Source organism: Camelus ferus, chromosome 25 (assembly GCF_009834535.1).
Source record: "Camelus ferus isolate YT-003-E chromosome 25, BCGSAC_Cfer_1.0, whole genome shotgun sequence".
Classification (NCBI taxonomy): Eukaryota; Metazoa; Chordata; class Mammalia; order Artiodactyla; family Camelidae; genus Camelus; species Camelus ferus.
This window is the reverse complement of record NC_045720.1, coordinates 10,937,014-10,957,299: the sequence shown is the minus strand read 5'-3', so window position 1 is coordinate 10,957,299 and position 20,286 is coordinate 10,937,014.

Below are 20,286 nucleotides of genomic sequence, written 5' to 3'. Positions count from 1 at the left end.
AGGAACTCCAGCTCTGAGTAAGTCCTGCTGAGAAGAGCTTTATTTCCCTAGACTCCTTGTCCCTCCACTTCGGCCAAAATATATTTCCTAAGTATTTTAACCTTAAACACACACAATCTCTTGGTATTTTTAAAATACTGACTTCGCTGCTTTTCTAAAATTCCATATCCATTGAAGGTTTCCTGTTTGACAGATAAGTGGTGACATACAAACGGGGTCTAAATTTTTCTTTCCGTGGGAACATGTGTAAGACACTAGGTCAAATGTCAAACACTCTGGGTCATACTTTACAAACCCTGCCTAATGAGATCACACGCTGCTTGTGACTTCCTTTAGCTTCTGTACTTAGCCCTCTCCTTTGCATTCTTCCCTACAGGTGTCTCTCAACCCTCCTCCTCTTAATCTCCATGCCTCTCTCGCCTGGATGATTGCAAAGCGATCACCTCTACTTCACCCTCCATACAGCTGCAAGAATATGTTTCTCTTGTTTTCTGACCCATATCTGATTATATTTTTTTCCTCGTTCAAAAGATGCAACAGCCTCCCCATTGTCTACAAGATAGAAACCACCCTCCTTGGCCATGCATACCAGGACTTTCACAGACTTTGACCTTCCTGACCACCGATGCCATTCACTGATCTTTTCACTGATTCATTTAAAAACTGGAAGCACCTACTCTGCACCAGGCATCATTCTGTACACAGGGCCATGCTACAGTTCTTTTTCCCAAATACCCCCTGTTCTCTCACAGCTCTGCTTTCTCTCACAATGTCCTCTTTGCCTGGGAATCCTCCATCACTCCTCTGTCAAATTTTCGTTCATCCTTCAAGATCAGGTTTCCACGTTGTCTCCTCTGCAAAGCCTTGCCTGAGACAAATCCAGACACGTGCTCCCACACAAACATGCCCCAGACATTTTCTCTTCTTTCTACTCCCACCTCCCCACCATTTTCTCACAGATTGACCTGTAACTTGCATCATGTTAAGGAATCACTGTTGGTTTATCTGTTTCTCTTATAAGGAGAGGCTCTATCAACCTCAAGGACAGAAGAGCAATGAATTATTTTCTGTATCCTTAACTCATTGCCTGCACATAGGAAATACAGTTGAAGATTTGTTGATTGACACCTACTTCCATCATCTTCCAAAGAAACCACTTGGCCATAACAAGCTCTTTAGAGGTTTGGACAAGGTCAGTGGCCACCTGCACAACCACATTTGAGAGGTCTTTCTCGTGACAGTTTGACTACAACCACCACCCTCTGGTCCCAGATCTGAGGTTGCACCATCATGTTTAATTCTTAGCACACACCACTTTTTAAATCTCTCCAGCCCCATTAATTGTCTCAGTCAATATAATGTCATCCTTTCGTAGACTCTGAAGCCGGGGTGCCTGTCTGCACTCACCAACTTCGCTGCTGCACTTGGGCAACTGGATGTTGATTCCATTCTTCCTTCACAGGACAGGGATCCCAATAACACCCCACAAGGCGTTGAGAGGATGAAGGAAGATAATTCATAGCATGTTTGGAATGGTAACTGCTCCACAGTGATGCCAGCAAGAGCAAAGGTATTTGCTGTTGTCATTTACTACTCAGCCCCAAGGCCACCTATGATCCCAAGGTTTCCATAGCCCTTGAGTTCATCCTTCCTGTTCAAGTCTCCCTGCTATTCCTCTGCCCTGAACGCCCTTCTTTTTTGTCTATTCATTCTTCAAGATAAAGCTCAAGTCTCCCTCACGAAGCCACCGTTGGCCACACCTCACCAGGCAGAGTTGACTCCTACCCCATTGGTCTCACATGTGCCTGCCCCAATGCCAGAACTGACTGGGTCTGGTTTAGTGTCCATTTCCCCTATTAAATCCAGAGTGCATGATGCCAGGGACAGTGCCCGTGCACACGGCACAGCCTCACTGAAGTCCTGCCCTAAGTGAGCACTGTAGCTGTGGGGGAGGATACCACGTCACTCAAACACAGCTCTGGTCCTCGAGACGCAGATGAGAAAATTATCTTAAAATCTACGGTAGTGATAAATGCAGTAGTATGGTGGCACTTGGAAGGAGTTCCTGTCCCCTAACAGAGCCTGGGCAGCTATTAGGGTATCAGTGAAGAAAGGAAGAAGGAGAGAAGAAAGGCCAGGAGAAAGAAGAGAAAAAGAGAGAAAGGAAGGAAAGGAGGGAGAGGAAAAGAAAGAGAGAAAGAAGAGAGAGAACAGAAAAGATAAAGAAAGAGAGAAAGAAAGAAAAGAACGAAAAATAAAATCAGAAAATCCTCCATCCGACAAAGAAAAAGACAGTCCAAAGCCCCCACGAAGCACCGGTCATGAGTAACGACGAAGGCGAAGAGAGAGTCCTTGAAGTGAAACCACCCGATGCCGGAGGGAAGTCGGGAAGTTTCCAGGAGAAAAAGAAGCACGTTTAAACGGAAATCCAAAAGAATAAACAAAGGGAAGAAGGAAAGGAGGAAGAAAAGAAGAAAGGGAAGGAGGAAGGGAAGGAAGACAAGTGACTTGAGAACGTGGAAGTGTTATTTAGAGCAGGCAGACAGCTAGATATGAGCAGAGAAAGGGGGGCAAATGGCAAAAAACCATACATCTTGTGAGCAATGGGGGTCCTTGGACAGACCAAGAAAAACAGGATCCTCTGGACTGAAAAAAAAAGCCACATCTTCTGAGTTGGTAAGTGTCCTGGAGGCAGAAGGGTGGGACAGGACAGGAATCCCCATCATCCAAATGTAACCTTCCGATCATTATGACTTCCGTCCAAATGTAAACTTTTGCTTATGATACCTCCCATCCGAATGTAACCTTTTGATCATCATGACCTCATTCAACTTCCCAGCCAAGACTAAAGAAGGGAGAAAAACCCTTCCTCCCCACCTTGGAAGGTGGGGCTGGGATGAGGATCTGGAAAGACAACCCCAAACCCGTCCCCACCAATGAACATTCTGCCCATTCCTTTTTACACTCATATAATGAGCTTGCCCAGGAAACTTGGGGCAGCCACCCACCTGGGTCTGCCCGCTCTTTCCTTGAGAGCACACTACCTGTCCCTTAATAAACCCACGCTTTGCCTTCTTAATCTCCGCGTCTTGTCTCTGAATTCTTTCTGCAACAAGAACCTCTCACCCACAACAGAAGTCTGTCCATTGTCAAATGTTTCACTGGAGTATATCAACCACTACGGAAAGAAACCGCTGCCACTTTGTTGAAGAAACTTTATCGCCAATGCCTTTCACACAGTGTTTCCCAGTGAGTGGCCAGCATGTCATGGGAGGCAATTTTCCACAGGGTGTGGATGAATACTTCAAATTCGAATGATTACATGGAGTGGAATCTAAAACAGAGACAAACTGATTTTACAAAACAGAAGCAGACTTACGAACGTAGAATCATACGTCTGGTTACCAGGGGAAGAGGGGGTGGGGAGAGATAAATTGGAGGTTCGAGATTTGCAGGTACTAACTGCTATATATAAAATAGACAAACAGCAAGGTCCTACTGTGCAGCACAGGGAACTTTATTTAATATCTTGTAGTAACTTATAATGAAAAAGAATATGAAGACGAATATATGCATGTATATGTAGGACTGAACTGTTGTGCGTGTACACCGGAAATTGACACCACATTGTAAACTGACTGGACTTCAATTTAAAAAAAATCAAATGGTTACATTTAAACATGTGTTACTCCTAAATTTCTAGCCTATCAAACCCATCGTTTCAATATATATGATTGCTTTGTTCAGAATGAGTTTAGACACATTTCATTCGAGTGAAACTGGGAGAGGAGGGATTCTGATTTCAGGGCTCACCTGCAAAGAAACTTTTGAGGAGGAACTGGAAATGCCTAGCGGCACCACTAAGGAGACAGCAAAAATCCAGAAATGCAAAAGGTAAAAAGTACACCGGTCCCTCTGCCCACCTGACCAGCATCCTCCAGTCCATCTGCCCACATTCAACAGTTAGAAAGGGGCTCTTGATCTGCTTTGGTCTGCAGACGTCTGAGGTCTCACCCACAAACATGCTAGTTTCTAGATGGAGAAATTGAGGTCCAGAAGAGTGAAATAAATCATTCATGGTCAGGCTACGTTTTCTACAGGCAGATTTAGTTTAAACCAGGGCACTTTGTCATTCCCATCACAGAACTTGTGTCAGAAAATCGCTTATGTGGGTAAGCCTTCTGTCGCCTAACTTTCAAACTTCCAGGAATCTTGCTTGGACACAGCATTTCCATATGAGTGATGGGGGAGAAATGGTGTGATGCCTCATTAATATCTTTCTTGGCAAGGCATCCATTTTATGTATAAATAGATACGTATATTTATCTCAAGGTATTTATATGTGTGTGTGTGTGTGTGTGTGTATTTATATCTATCTATCTATCTATCTATCTATATATATCTATATCTATATATATATCTATACCTATATATCTATATCTATATCTCAAGGTATAGTCCTGATGGGGTGGCACCTCATTTCAAACAGTACCCGGAGCTCTGATACCTGTGAAGTGTTAGCCCTGGGAAACCAGCAGCTTCCAAAGAAAAAAATGTCCAACCCACTCATTATCTTACAAATAAATGGCTCTGTTCTTCCCTCTCTTTTCTCAGGCTTATTTCTGCATCGCATTGTGCCAGACTTCCTGCACCCTGTTATTGTAGGAAGCTGTCCTGACACGCTACAACACACCGTGGTGCAGTTCAGTGACTATTGACACAACCAAAATGCCACAATCATGGCAAAAACCTGTGCATATGAGGAGCAAACTAAAGACTCTTGATATTAATTCAGGGAGCAGAACAGCCTGAGGCCAGGCGGTGACGTGTGTTTAACTCACTGTTAACACGCCGGAGACTCCTGACCGCTCCCAGCTGAGCGTTATCCCTGGTGAGGGAGCAGAGACTACTGCAGCCCCAGAGGGGTCCCTTGACGGCCTGCTTGGGCAGACTGTCAGGTAGCTTGCTCATCCACTCCTGGCTCAAGCCGACGGTCCACACCCGGAGGGTCCCAGCACCGGTCACTGCCAAAGCCACCAGCTGAGTAAAGATCAGGCAATTGGTTTCATTCAACACTTACTTGTTGCTTGACTCAAATCACACGTTTGCCGCATCTCTCTCCCCCTAGCCGGGACAGAGATGGCCTTGTGTGTTAGACAGGGTTTTCTCTGGGACTGGCAAGGAAAGCTCCTTTCCTGACTTGTACCCTTCAACTGGTTGGCTAACCCCTATTCTCAGTTCAGAAAATGCATCTCAGTGAAGCAACCCCTGACCATCCAGACTAAACCATGAGCCTCTGTTACAAGCTCTCATAAACACTATATACCTTTCTTTCAAAATTAGCCCCTATCAAAAATGTAAGTGCACATTGATTTGCATGACTATTTGAATTAAGTCTATTTTCTGTACATCTGTAAATGCCTTGAAAGCAAGTCTTTTGTTTGGTTTTGCCTCTGTCTTACTGACTCTCATATCTAACCTACTATTGACCCCTGATTAATATCTGTGAAGTTTATGAGTAAGTAAATGAACAAATGAATGAATGAATGAATGAAAAAGATGCCCACAGCACAGGCATTATAATGAGATGGTGTCAGTGATCCGAGCTCAGAATAAATTCATTCCTCTGTTCCTAGGCACACAGCTGAATTGCATTTCCCAGCCTCCCTTGTAGTTAAGGTGAGGACATGGGACTTTTAGTCCAGTGAACCATGACTTCCACGTCTAGCCTAGGGCAGTCTCCAACACGTGCTTTTCCAAGCTCCTTCCCACCTTGGGGCTGGCTGGGGTGGAGATTATCATGGCAACGGTGGAAGCAAATATTAAGAATGGTTGAGTTCCGTGAGACTGTCTCTCAGTTACTACATGGAATAGAGCCTTCCTGACAACCCAGCTCCAGAACTGTTACGTTAAACACTAAATAAACCCCTCTCAAGCATAAGCCTTTCTATGTGTGGAGACTATTTGTTACAGCATCTAGTGTTAACTTGAGCTAATATACTTCTTCCCAGTGATTCTCAACTAAACAAGACTTTGAAGGTTAGATTATAATTCGTGGGAGAAAGAATGGTTGGAAAAAATCTACCCACATGACTTCCACTTCCATGTCTCCCATTATAATCACTGTCCTACACATTTTCCACGGTTTGCCATGAAAGCAGGGATGTAAGGATACATCTGACTAGAGGAGAAGCCTCACAGATGTATGGCACACGCATATTCACCCACATGAATGGGCAAAGGAGGCAGACGCAACAAAAATCGTGGTTCATTATCAGTGGCATCAGCTGATGTGTTTTGATCCATTTCCTTTCAGAGCAATCAGAATGTCATCAGTGTTCTTGATTATACTAGTCCCTGTGGAGGAGAGTGACATTAAAAAAATATGGTTGGTGCTCTCAAAAGGGACAGCACAGTGAGGAAGAAAGAACACAGAATTGTCACATAAAAGACTTGTGATACCCAGCAAAATTATTTTACCTCTTTCTTTCTTTATTTCTTAAAATGGGTTTAAATTTGCAACTCAAAATTGCCATGAGGTTATATGATTCAATGCACATAAAAGGCTTGGTGGGGAAGAGAGACAAGGACATTGTGGATTAGGACCAGTGCTTCACATGCTATGGCAGAGGTAGGTACAAAATGTTGTAGGAACATGGCCTGTGGAGGGCGGAGATCAAGGAGGGGGGGCGGGGAAAACTTAGAGCAGGAAATGATACCTGACCCCGGGGCAAGTGTGGGGTTCAAATGGGAGAGGGTAGAGCTGTTGAGAGGTGATCAGGTAGAGTTTCTTAGATGTTCTCAAAAGAACACAAAGGCATGGAGAAGAGGTTAACTCGTATGAGACTATCAAGTCATCATCAAATGTTTCTTGGACACCAATTAAATTGCTAGGTACTCTAAAGTTTTCAAAAATGGAGTAGACAGAGAGACTATAGCACAACGATGTGGAAACCCCCTTAGACGAGAAATTAACAGCCAAGATTCTAAACTCTGCCCTATAATTAACTACCTGTTTGACCTTGGAAAATCACATAAGCTTCCCGACCCTCATCTCCTTGTCTGAGAAATGAAGACATCAGCAAAGTGACTTCAATTATTTTTTTTTTCCCTGATATTAACGTATGATTCCATTTCCAGGTTTCTCTTTCGTTTTTTACCAACTGCACCTCCCAGTATAGCCTGCAGGGGGCACTAGACAAGGGATTAGAAAACCAGCTCCGCCCCTGACCAATTGTGTGACCCTGGTCAAACTGCTTAACCTCTCCGTATCTCAGGTCCCCATCCATAAAACAGAGGGACGAGCAAACTCTCCACCTCCCACTAAGGGGTGTAGCCAGAGTTAATACCCTCATCGTCCTTTGAGCTCAGCAGATGAAAGGCACTGAAAAAAGTACAAAGAATTTTTATGTGCTATTGACTTTATTTTATTTTCTGTAGGGGAGGGAGTCTGCCCCAGCTGGAAGGCTGCTTTCTCTGAATCAAAGGGCAAGAACCCAGCAAGTTTCTCAGGATCAGGGCCTTAGATGGGGCTGTGTGTACTGACAGCGCCAGCCCATCCTCCAGCTCAGTTTCCTTTAACCTGGTGCTCCAGGCAATAACTGTGCAACTCTGCAATTTAACAATGTGTTCTTTGTCCCACAACTGTTCTCATTTCGCAACTGCCCAGGTAATATGTTTGAGCCTGTAGGAAGAGTCCAATAGTTAATGAGGAACGGGTTTGGCATGCCCTACGTAGGCTCTACCAGCAAGTCCCAACAAGAAGGCATTCTCTCGCTCCTGGTTTCCAGCCTCCCCCCAAAACGTACAAGTGTCACTACCGAGAGTGAGCCTTCTTTCTCAGCCGGCTGTAATACCAGTTTGGCTTTTATCAATGCACTGGTGAGCTGTGTTTTGTTTATGGTTTTATGCCGTCTGTTTTCCCAGGGATATTATGTTTTCTTCAGAGCCCTTGAGTTGTGTCAGCTTTTAAAGCTACCAGCACCTTTTCAGCTCTTATTAAGCCCTTGATATGGCATGAATAGGGGAGCTATTAGACTAAAGAGCCATAGTCGCCCCCAAGGAAGACATCCATCGCCAACCTTTATGTGGTCCCTGAACCTCTAATAAAAGGTGTCGTCTCTCTGGGGCGTGTCTGGTGAGAGCATTTTCTGGGAGATGCCCAGAAGCCAATGCATTAAATGGGACTTAGAAGGGCATTTTCTAACCATTACAAATTGCCTAGTCTAGCGTCTCAATTTCATCTACGTGATGAGCCTTACTTAAATTTGCCAGGGTTTGATTCTTTATCCCCAGATGTGACGCTGACAGAGATTGCGGACATAAATAACGTGTGCTCCAAATGCTCGCCAGGAGCCAGGCTCCGCTGGGACAGATGTGGATTCTTAAATGTTATTCCCAAGATATCCTGGAGGTGTTGGGCTTCCCTCGTGCTACTCTGGGAAGGGAGCCATGGGCAGCATCCTCCCAGATGACACTAATGCATCTTGAGAGAGCATTCCTGCTGGACAGGTGTGCTACCTGCAGATGCCTCCAATAGAGATGACAGCCACCATCCACAAGGATGGTCTCGCCAAAACTGAAGGCATCTTCTGCTTAAGTCTTGAGTCTGATGTGTTTGAATAGGCTCCCTTTGAAATTGTAGTTACACACGCACTGCACACACACACACACATACACACTCACAGAGAGAGACACACAGATCTGTAAAAGTTATCAGGGTTTGCCTTATTTGACTATAATGTTCCAGGGGGGCAAAATCTTCTCCCAGGTGGCTTCCTGGTTCCTCATTCCTGACTTGCTCTCCTGTCATCAACTCGAGCCAACAAGAGAGGCATTCTCGCTCTGGGGGTTGTTGGCTCGTGGTGGCCCAGGCTGATTCCATCTGGCTCTGGGTGGGTTTTACTCTGCGAGCTGGCTGGTAAAAGCCGCAGCAAAGTCTCCAGTGGGGCACTCCTCACCCTTGCACATACTTCTTCCTCAACCCCAGGCTTGAGCTTAACTGACAGTCCTACCTATTTGCTCAGAGGAACTTTGACCACAGGCAACTCAAAGCAGTGAAAAGAACAGGCATTCGAACCCAGCAAACCTGGGCCGGCACCTGGCTCTGGGACTCACTCGCCGTGTGAATGAACTTGGACGCACGGCTCCACCTCTGAGCCTCAGTCTCCTTAGCCCTGAACCAGTGTATCCGGGTGAGCTTCCTCACGCCTCCCTCACTGGACAGACAGGGCGAGGCTCATGCACGTTCACAGTCTCCCTCCATCTCGAGTGACTCAGCCACACAAGGACTAGAGGGGTGCCCAGGCTGGCCTTCTTTCAAAGGATGCACAAAGGAGTCTATGACTGGTCTGCGGAGCGAGAGGGAGCTTGTGCAAAACAGTTGCAAAAAAAAAAAAAATGATGAAACATAAATGCCATTTGTATTCCTTTTCTGGTAGAAATCCAGCCAAGGAGAAGATCATTGCCTTTGACGCCATAAGCTACTGCCATGCCAGTGGGAAATGATTGTTGCCCCAACGATGTCTCGTGTGCGAGGCAGGCTCCTTTCTGTGATGCTATTTGAAACCCTGGCTCCATTAGTAGGACTGCAGATTGCTTCCACTTCACAAACGATGAAACAGAAGTTCCACGGGGTTAGGCAGCAGTCCACGGTTCACCGAGGTCTAAACGGTGGATCGAGAAACAAGGTCACATCTGCCAATCCTGATCTGGGATGCTTTCCCTTCCATTGCGCTGAATTCTTGCCTCATTAGCCTATGGGCATTCGTGATATCCTTCAGGCTGTTAAATGTTAGGAGGAATGGACGGTGAGTTAACTGCTAACATAAAACAAACAAAAATTCCAAGACTGTAGTTTTCTTAACACAAGAAGGATGCCCTGGCAGGTGCAAAGCCCTTTGCAAACAGACACCACCTGAGTTGCTGGTTCTTCCTCTCACCTCTTCTTTCCAACTGTCCCCTCCCCCCGTATCCCGTGCCAATAAACTCTAGTCTCCAGCCACAGAGAAGGATTGGTAATTTTCCAAAGATTCCATACTTCCTGGCTTTTTTGACTTCTCACAGTCTGAGCCTGCTCTTCCTGGAATGCCCATCAACCCCTCCCAGGCTGGCAAATCCCACCTCATTCTTCAGCACACAGTCTACATGTGAGCAGCAGTAGTCCCAGACCTTCTGCCAAGGCTGGTCCCAAAGAGTCAAAGCTTTTGAACCAGACAAGCACAACTTTAATAAGAGTTCTTAATCCTAGCTGTGTGACTCAGGGAAGATTGCTTTACCTCTCTGAGAATCAGGGGGGAATTTTTATTGTTCCTCCAGGAGTGCTGTGAAGATTAAACAAGAACACCTGTAATGCAAGGAGCACAGGATTTGCTTCCCAGTAGACACTCCAGAAACAGCTCCCCCTCGTCCCCACTTCCTCTGAACTCCTGAGAATCACATATGCCCACCAGTGATGGTGCCAGTCACACTGTACTGCGATAGAGTGTTATTGTCTTTCCCACTAGACAACTAGTCAATTCCTCAGAGACACGAATGACCATATTTATCTCTGTGCCCAGCACTCAGGCTGGTCTCGTGGGTAAAGGGGCTGCACAAGAACAGGAAGTTGTAAGGAAAATGTTTTCCTTTCTTTGCTGAGAAGAAAAGTGCATTACCTTTGATTTCCCCACCTCTTTAAACTAGCCTTATCTGAATGTTCTGAACTTCAGATAATTTCAAATGTGAGCTCTGAACTGGAGAGTTCAAGTCAGCGTGGCTATCTCCATTGAGAATTTCCCTCCTGCATTCCACCAACATCTGGGCTTGTGCACAAAGCTGAAAGATAAACGTCGGAGTAGAGAAAAAAATGTATTCCCCAGAATCCCCTACTCATTCAACAGCGTTCTCCTATGTAATAAACAAAGAAAAGCCAAGGGAGGCAAGCTGTCACTGGGTGGGTTTGGGAAACACGGGGCTTTGTAAAGTTGTGCAGGTTGATGTATCCACTGGGGTCCCATCAGGCAACAGAGGGGCACACTCTAATTAGAATAATTTGAAGAAAGTTTTTGAGACACTATTTACAAAGGTATAAACAGGGTATTAAAAAAAACCCTAAGGGATGTTGCAAGACCCCAGGGTTAGTTATAGACAACCCTGCAAGATCGGAAGGGGCAAGAAGATAGAATATTTACTAAAACTGGAAGTCAAAGAGGGCTGGGTGGAGAAGGAGCTGAGGGCTTTGGCTAAGAATGGCCTGCAGGGATGGAGCCAGAGGGATAATCACACCAACTGCACTCTCTGACCTTCCTCCAGTCTCCTGCCAGTGCTCATCCCTGTCTGAGCCACTAGGGACGTGGGAACCTGCTGATTTATTCCACTCAGTTCAGTCTCCTGCGGAATAACTCAGGGCGGAAGGGAGTGGAGTCGGCATCCGGAGAGGTGAATGGAAGGCACACAGCTCAGTTGCTTTCCCAAGGGTCTCACCCTCCTTAACCGCCGGTTAGTGGGTGCTGGGCTCATCTGCTAGGCAGCAGTTCCCAACTGACTGACTGAGCATGTCAGAGAAAGTGCTGTGAGAGGGGTTGCTGTGATGGTAGATTTGAGGACTGGGCTTCTCATACCAATGGCTGGCAAAAGTCCACAGTGATTTACAGGTAGTTTTGCTTTCACATCCACGATCCTGCAGACATCTGTGGTTTGAAGTGGAAATAATTATATTATCTTCACTTTCCAAATGAGGAAACAGAAAATTGTCTTTGCTCATCCTAGTTCACAAAACTCCGTGAAAAAACTTGTCTCTGGGCTCCATTAGGGTCCCTGGATATCCTTGCCCTGAATGCCAGTGGTCTAGCTCCTCCTCTTGGCTTGCCTTGCGAGGAATTAATTAGAAAATAGGATGGTCTCTAGTACAGATTCAATGCTTGTGTCTCCCTCAAAATTCATGGGTTGAAACCTGGTCCCCAGTGTGATGTATCGGGAGCTGGGAGCCTCTCAGAGGTGATTAGGTCATGAGGATGGAGCCCTCATGAATGGGATTAGTGTCCTTATAAAAGAGACCCCAGAGAGCTCCCTTACCCCTTCTGCCGTGTGAGCATTCAGGGAGAAGACAGCTGTTCACGAAGCAGGGACTGGACCCTCATCAGACACCAAATCTGCCCATGCGCCTCCAGAACTGTGAGAAATAAACTTCTGTTGTATATAAGCACCCGCTCCATGGGATTCTGTTACAGCAGCATGAACAGACTAAGACCATCTCTTTGAGAAGCTACTCATAAGAAGCTCATACGTTTTAGCTTCAATAATGTATTAAGACTCGAGATTCTCACCCAGCAAGTCCATCCATAAACAGACAATTTTTCAACTCTCCCCTATGAGAAATACCATGTTAGCCACAGAAGGGAGTGAAGTGGTGAAGAGTTTGGGTTGGACTGAACATCACATCAGATAACATCTGTCCTGGCTTATGGGAATTTACAGTCTAGTGGGGAACTGACCCACGTGCTCAACAGGATAGTGGAAATCAAATTGTAATGCACCCCCACAGTAGAATATTAGACAGCAATGGAAGGGAGCGAACTTCTGATGCGTGCTACAACACGGGCGAATCTCCAAAATAAACCAAACAGAAGAAACCAGACACAAAGAGTACATACCATGTGATTCAATTTATATGAAGTTCAAGACCAGACAAATTAATCTACGTCGATGGGGATGATAATATTAGTTTTGTGTTGGTGAAGAACCATCTGGGGTATTGGAATCACTCTGTATCTTGAGCTCAGTTATGGTTTCACAGACGTGTACATTTGCAAAAGTTCATCAAGTCGTATGCCTAAGATTGATGCAATGTAGGCTTATAAATTTTACCCAAATTTTAAAAAAATCAGATAGGAAATGTTGCAGTGAAATGTGCATGGTCATTACGAGATCGGCCTCCCAGCAGTTTCCTGCGCCACATGGAAATCCTGAGAGCCTTCACACACGTGACTTGGAGACCAAAAGGCGTGGCGGTAAAGAATGTGGGCATTGCTGGGTGACAGATCTTGGTTCAAATCTCAGCTCTGCCACTTCCTGTTGCGTGACTTTGAACAAGTCTCATAAGCTCTCTGATCCTGAACTTTCTCATCTGTAAAATTAAGCCCCAGCTTAGAGCATTGTGGTGAGAATTAAAAGAGAAAATGAATAAAAGAACTTAGGAGACTCTCTGGCACATTTAAAGTGCTCAATAAATACAGGTTATTATCATTATCAATATTCTGCCAATCCGCCCTCCATTCCACTGCACCTGAGATAAATTCAGAAAGAGAGAGAGTGAGGAAGGTAGGCAGAAAGGATGGGTAGTGTCTATGAACTCTCTTTCTTTTTTTTTTCTTTTTTCTTTTCGCCTCCCAGCAGCCTCTGGTAGGCAAGGTTAAGGCTGACCGCAGTGGAGGATGAGGACGTGGTGGGAAGGCCTGCGGGCCCTCTCACCATGCAGGGCAATGGCTGCATGGCTGTGTCCCTGCGCACAGAGCCGCCGCAGTGGAGGTGTGGGGCTCTGGTGGGCTCACTTGTGGCTCCCTTACCCACAGCCCTCATGAATCTGACCTGAGTTCCTTGCAGAGCCAGTGCGCCTAAAGGCAAGAGGTGAGGCCCCCGTGGAGCCTGCCAGCCGGCTGCTTCTGTAATAGAGTATTGATCTCCATCAGGAGAGTCTCAGGACCTGCGTGCCAGCCGCTGGCCCTTAAAGGCAAGGCCTCTGCGGATGGCGAATCCCTCAGACATCAGTCTGATATTAACAAGCAATTATAATGCAATGCCCGTGTCACCTTCTCTCGGGGATTTCAGGGTGATTGTTTCAGGAGAGAAAGAGAAAAAAATCAAAACAACAGCAAAACACTAGATCAGTTCAGCGTGCTCATCTAGAATTCTGCCCGGTAAGGATGAGGCTAGAGGGTGCAATGCAATGAGCACTGGCCTGGGAGTCAGGAAAATAAGTGAGCTCATAGCTAGAGATCTATGTCCATCTCTTCCCTTCTCTGAGCTACTGGAGCGCTGCCATCACCATCGCACCCCTGTTGTACACTGGAAGGAAAAGGGTGGTGTGTAGGATGTGAGGGGTCTTCCAGCTAACTCAGTTTCCTTTAATCAGCCTTCCTCCAAAATGTCACATCACACTCCTGCTAATTCTCATCGGCCACGACTTAGTGCCATGGCAGACTAGTAAATACATAGCCTTTTAGCTATGTGGCTGGTACCCCATAAAAAATGAGGCTCTGTTACTAAAGCAGAAAGGGAGAACAGATCTTGGGGTGCAGCTAGCTGCTTCCGCTGTCCCAAGTGTTGATGCTTCTACCTGCTTTAAATGTAACAGACCTGCCCGCTTCCCTACATATCACTGTCCTTGTTCAATTGAAACCCAACCCCAGAGGAACAGCACTTTAAATGACAACTGGAAAATTGTGTGCAGATCAAGGAAAACAGTCTTTATCCAACTTGGAATGTTTTTTTTTTTTTTCCCACCTGCCCATTCCCTCTGAGAAAGCTCTTCATTCAGAAGGAACAATGACGTGAGAAGGACTAACGTTTTCACCTGCGCCTCAACTTAATAGCAAGAGATTCCACACGTCAGACAGGAAGGAGGGCTAGGAAGGAAAATGTGCATTATGATAAATAATTGATGCTAGTACCAACAAGGAAGACAAACAGTGGTGATAAATGAGACAGCGCCAAGGAAATTGTTCCACTGCCGTGTCTTGATTTCAAGCAGATTGACTTACTAATCATCCAACACGGTTTCATCAGGAAGTTCATCAACGTCAAGGCCCCTGGGCTGCCAGTGTTCAGCGTTTACTACCAGTATGTACCTGAATAACATGAGCTGGCTTTCCATCCATCAGCTACTTCACCAGGCTCGTCTGTCCATCATTTTCTGGAGACAAAAATGGAACATTACAATGGGCTTTAAGCCCCTCTCCCACCTCAGTATTCCCGTACAACCCTCTTTACCTCTCTGTGCCCCAGTATCTAGCCCAATGGTTCTTAAGAAAAGGTAGTACACCCGCCCCCAACCCCCAATAAACACACTTTCCAGGTGGTATTTTATATATTGTAGACCTTAAAGGAACTGAAGCTAACTACAAATATGGTGAGACTAATAGCCACTATTCAGTGAGAAAGTGACACGTGTTATCTGAATTAAACCTCACAACACGCTTGGGAGGGAGCCCATGACCCTGAGAAAAGGAGGAAAAGGTCATGAAGATAACAAGGGGAAGGGTCTAGACTGAACCCCAGGTCTATCTTACTGGAAATTCTCAAGAACAGCAAATAAGCTTGGGAATGCAGGCAAGACTGGAAAACATTTAAGTCCCCTTTCCAAGTCATATCCTGATTCTGGAATCTAGTTTTTGTGACAAGGAATTGTATTCCAAGGGCAGAAACAAAGATGACCGCCATGCAGAAGCTGTCAGGGTGGCATGGCGGAAACAGAATGGACTCAGAAATTTGTGTGTGTGTGTGATTTCAGTATCTTGACTCAGACATATTTGAGGACTGGGGAGAGGGAGTGTTGCCTTGTGAAGGAACACAAAGGAGCCCATTGCTTGAACACTTATTTTGTGCCAGACATTATACTAACAGCTTTATCTCTATTACCTCTAATCCACCCAGAAAAATGGGAAGTTGGTTTGATATGACCTGCATTTCATGACTGAGAAACCAAGGCTTAGAGACGTTGAACATTTACTTAGAGTCCAAACACTGCCCCATATCTAAAGCCCCTTACCTTTAGACACCACCTGTGAAGAATGGAGATATAATATTTGAGTGACAGATACAAAGCCTGGCTCACCTAACCCACTGTGGTGGTTTTAAAATATGGCCGCCAACTCTGAGAGATTCCTCCCTTCAAATGGTGAAGGCTGAGTGTCGGGTGGGTAGTGAATCACTCCTCAAGAGCAGAATATGGCAAAAGTGAAAGTGTCTGACTTCTGAGACTAGGGGATAAAGAACACTGTGGCCTCTTTCCCACTCTCTCTTTCTCAGATCACTGTGGGGGCAGCCAGCTGAAATACGATGAGGACACTCAAGCAGCCTTATGGAGAGGTCTACTTGATGAGGCCTCTTGTCAACGGCCCCCAAGGAACTGAGCCATGTGAGTGAGCCATTGTGGAAAGTGGATCTTCCAGCCCCATTCAAGCCTTCAGATGACCACACCTCCAGAGGACATCTGGACCACAACCTCATGAGAAAAATCTGAGCCAGAACAATCCAGTTAAGCTACTCCATAATTCTGGATTCACAAAAGCTCTGAGATAGTAAATGTTTGTTGGTTTTTTAAATCACTTAGTTTGGAATAACCTATTGCACATGGCAGATAACTGATATACCATCCAGCAGTCAGGAAAGTAGCCAGGGAGGTGGTGGAACCAGCATTCTTTTGTCTTCATGCATTGTTTTTTACCCCTCATGGCACCACAATGACCACCATCAGTAAAGAATCAGGCCAGGGAGTTCCTTTTGTCTCAACCCACTCTGCCTGTGGCTGTCCGTGGAAGAGCCATTTCCCCTCAATCTGCAGGAAGTTATTTTTCCAAGTCATAACTCAACTGGCAACCAAGTCCTCAGGCTATTCTGAACCTGCTGGGGAGCAGCACACAGGCGTACTGGTGGCGATCAGGATGCTCGCTCCAGTGTGTGGTGCTCAGCAGATGGAACCCAAATCAGATGACTGTACTACGACTCCTGACAGCTGGCCTTTCTGCTGTTCGTCCATTGGTGGTACTTTTATATGAAATGGTGCTGCTGTGGCCAGGAAATTACAGTGGACATCGGGAAGCCTGGGCTTTATGAACTAATGGAATGGTCTTGGGTGAGTCCCATTCCTCCTTTCTGAGCATCACAGCCTTCCCCATAAAGTAAAGGCAATGGGTTCTACAAGCCTTTTTCCAAGCTCTAAAATTATGTGATAATAATCCTTTTTCAACAATGATTGCTACCACTGTTGAGTGCTCTTCCTTACAAAGTGCTGCTTTGAATTTTATCTACATTATTTTTCTAATCAAACCCTGAGATAAGCAGCACCATGATGCTCACTTTATAAGCACAAAAGATTGGCTGAATAACCTCCCCAGAGTAAGAGGCAGGGCTGGAGTTTGGACTCAGCTCAGTTCTGCTTTCACTTAAGTGATGCTGGATCCCAGGCCCATCAAATGACAAGTTATTCCAAAAATACTCAGGAAAAGTGTGGTGTCATATGTCACACATGAAGAATATAAAAATAAAAAGTCATATTCAGCCAAAGGTATTTTTAATATGATTTTACATGATTTAATAGAATTTTTCATACAATTGTTTTCTACTTCCTGTCTTACCATTGCAGAATCTTAGGATGTAGACTGGATATTTGTGGACTTAACTTGCCCAAGAGAAAAATTTTAGTAATGCTTAAAACAAAAACAAAAAGGGTGTCAGCTAGGATAGAAAGTGCACTTTTCTTCTGGGAGGGCTCTGAATGTTTGTGGGCCCAGAGCACCTTGTCAGCTGCATGTGAGCATCCAGATAATTAAAAGTTCAGGATCTCCATCAGACCTTAGAGAGCTTGATTTTTCTACAAGAATTGCTGAATGCCTGCTCTGTACTAAGCAAAGGGTCTGGACTTCCATGCATGTGCATTTCATTATCTCTCCACATCTAACCAGTGAGACAGGTGCCATGAAATCTCATTTTGCAAATGAGAAAAATAGGACTTAGAGAATGAGAAGGAATTTCTCAAGGTAAGACTTCAAGTAAGGGGCAGGAGAGGGATCAGAACCTAAGTCTGCTGGATTCCATTCATTACACGGAGCCTGCCTCACACGGATGCTCATCTCCCACAGCTTTATTTGGAAAGGCCACTCCTCTCCCATCTGTGAAAAGGGAACTTTATCTACCAAACTCAGAAGCGGACATGAAACATGAAGGGATGAAACCCAGGCAGGCAGCAAGCAGAGTACTTAGCCATGGCTGTTGTTGGAGAGGAAGCAGGAATCTTCCTGGCAAATTAACCTTGAATATAACAATGAGTGGCTGAAATTGAGAAGGAAGAATCTTCTGAGGGCTCTGAAATTGGATATTTTCTCAAGCTCCGCCTATGTCTAAAAATAAATCAAGATGAAGTGAAGATGCCAACCTCAAGGAAACACCAGAGTTAAATTCATGCTGGAAAAATCTCCCCGCATTAGGGAGCATGTCGACATTTCTGGGAGATTAAAACAAACCAAATAACAGCCATGACATTCAAAAGAAAAAAAATCAGTGAAAAAAAAATCTAAAAAAAAGAAACATCAGTGGACAATGATTTAGCAGCAGATGACAAAGAGAAATGAGAGGTGTATTTTATTCATAACTTATTCTATATACCCTTTAAACTCCAGTGCATTCTCTGTAAGGTAGGTGCTGAGGATTCCCAATTTGTGGGTAAGGAATCTGTGCATGAAAGTTTTCATTCTCCCCTGTGGATCTTTTCTCCATCCTTCTCTACCTGGCCCCACCCTAGGACACTGACATCCATGGACCACATCAATCAGCTCCTGGACTCCTGGATTCCAGGAGGGTTTAGTCAATGGGAACCATCCACAGGAAGGCTGGAAGATAGGTGACTGACGCCTGGCTTTTTACTGCTCCAACTTTTTTCCTGCCTGGACTTGGATTGGCTGCAATCTTCCATTGAAAGTTACAGCTCCCTCCAGGCAGCCCTTTCCTTCAGCTGTCCCATCTCTCCAGGCTCTATTCAGTGCCTCCTCTCCTTACCTCCAGTCCCAGGCTCAGAGTGATAACGGCTGTGCTGTCACGTGCTCTGAGAGGCTTCGCCATCCTTTGTGAGTGTCCCGTAGCTCTGCCTGCATCTTTGTAAACAGTCTTGTCCTTGAACTTCCTCAATGGCCTCTTTGAAGTATACATGCCAGTTTTATTGGAAGGGACCCTGACTGATGCTGAATCCAAGACACAGAAAGCTGAAGTCACTGGCTCAAAGTCACACACACAGGGTGTTAATTAAATCAATGATAGTTGATATGACATACAAATTCCTAAATCTCAGTGACTTCAAGATAACATTAATTTCTCACCCATTCAAGTCCAACATGGGGGTTCCTGAGTGGTGGGTGGCTCCCCTCCAAGTGGTTGCTCAGGGAAATTAACTTCTTTGATTTCCTGGCTCCAGCATATTCCACATAAGATTTTCAAGGGGCCTCTGATCATTGGCATCAGACTGAAAAAGGGAAAGCATATGAATCTTGAATAATGGAAGGGTGGATGTGCCTGTCCTGGAAGTGGCAGGCATCTCCACCACTTGTTTTGATTGGCCAGAGCTCAGTCACGTGGCTGTCCAGTTGTGAGAGACCCAGGGAAGACGTGTCCAGAAGAATAAAGGAAAGGGTCTGGGAAGTCTGGGAAGAGCTGGTCAGTGTCTACATCACAGGCTTAAATCCAGAGCTTTCCCATTCAAAATCTAGTTCAGGGTATACACTGTGTGTTTAATATGTGCATCAAGGAGCAAGATTCAACTCTGTGAGTTCAGAGGGCAAAAGAGAGGGAGGACAATTTGAATAATTTGATAGATTCAGTCAAGGGAGTATCTGCTCTGGAAAGAACAGGATGGGAACCAAGAACTGCCTCAGCCTCTCTCAATGATCATTTGCACTTTGTAATTTAAGTGTTTCTCTGCACGCAAGTCTATGATTCTAGCATTTAAGGGCATGCATTTTTCTACCACTCAGTCACTATTTATTACACACACACTGAGACATATATCTACTTATACATTTAATTGTAAATGTTACTGTCACAGAATTGCATGAACAAAAATGTGCATTCTATGATTTACAGTCCCTTTTAGAAATGCCAAAGATAATTTTGACTATGTAGCTTGTTTGCCTTATCCACTGAATTTAGAAGCTGCCCCCATATATCCTGAATCTCCGCTCCACCCAGACTGTCAGTCCCTCTCCCCACTCGCACCTCTGTGGATTTCTCTCTACTGCATGTGAGATTAATGATGTCAGTACACACCCTCTGTGAATACAGACAGTGGAACTTTTTGCATCGCTTTGTAAAATCTTCAGATTCACTACTCAGTAAGTATTGACCTGTTGACATCATTTTTTTCCCACCTTGTAAGCATTTCTAGTGATCCAGGAATTTGAAGAAAGAACATCCCTCATGAAGGTAACTTTTCCCCTATAGGAGAAACCAGGGTCGGGTTGGGGGGGGGGGTTGTATAAAAATAAGCTGACACAAACACTGTTTCAAGATTAAGAAACAATGTATATGAAATGTACCTTGATT